Genomic DNA, 689 nt, shown 5'->3' on the forward strand with positions numbered 1-689 from the left:
GCGCCGGGGGCGGCCACAGCTGCTCTGGCCCCCCTGTGCCAGGGCCTGCCCACCCTTCCAGCGAGGAATTCCTGCCCAATCTCCCATCCATCCCTGCCCTCTGGCAGTGGGAAGCCATTCCCTGTGTCCTGTCCCTCCAGGCCTTGTCCCCAGTCCCTCTCCAGCTCTCCTGGAGCCCCTTCAGGCCCTGCAAGGGGCTCGGAGCTCTCCCCGTGTCCTTTCCTTCTCCAGGTGAACATTCCCAGCTCTCTCAGCCAGGTCCCTCCTGTGCTGGACCCCAGGGCTGGGGCAGCTCTGCAGGTGGGGTCTCACCTGGGCAGGGCAGAGGGGCAGAATCCCCTGGGGAACAGCTCCAGGCACAGCCAGAGTCTGCAGCACACGGCTGAGTACAGTTACACCCTCAAGCACTCGCCCCCTGTAGCAGGCACTTGCCCCCTGTAGCAGGCACTTGCCCCCTGTAGGAAGCACTCGCCCCCTGTAGCAGGCACTTGCCCCCTGTAGCAGGCACTTGCCCCCTGTAGGACGCACTCGCCCATTGTAGGAAGCACTTGCCCCCTGTAGGAAGCACTCGCCCCCTGTAGCAGGCACTTGCCCCCTGTAGCAGGCACTTGCCCCCTGTAGGACGCACTCGCCCATTGTAGGAAGCACTTGCCCCCTGTAGGAAGCACTCGCCCCCTGTAGCAGGCACT

The sequence above is a fragment of the Corvus brachyrhynchos genome, unplaced genomic scaffold (assembly GCF_000691975.1).
Source record: "Corvus brachyrhynchos isolate BGI_N302 unplaced genomic scaffold, ASM69197v1 scaffold45, whole genome shotgun sequence".
NCBI lineage: Eukaryota > Metazoa > Chordata > Aves > Passeriformes > Corvidae > Corvus > Corvus brachyrhynchos.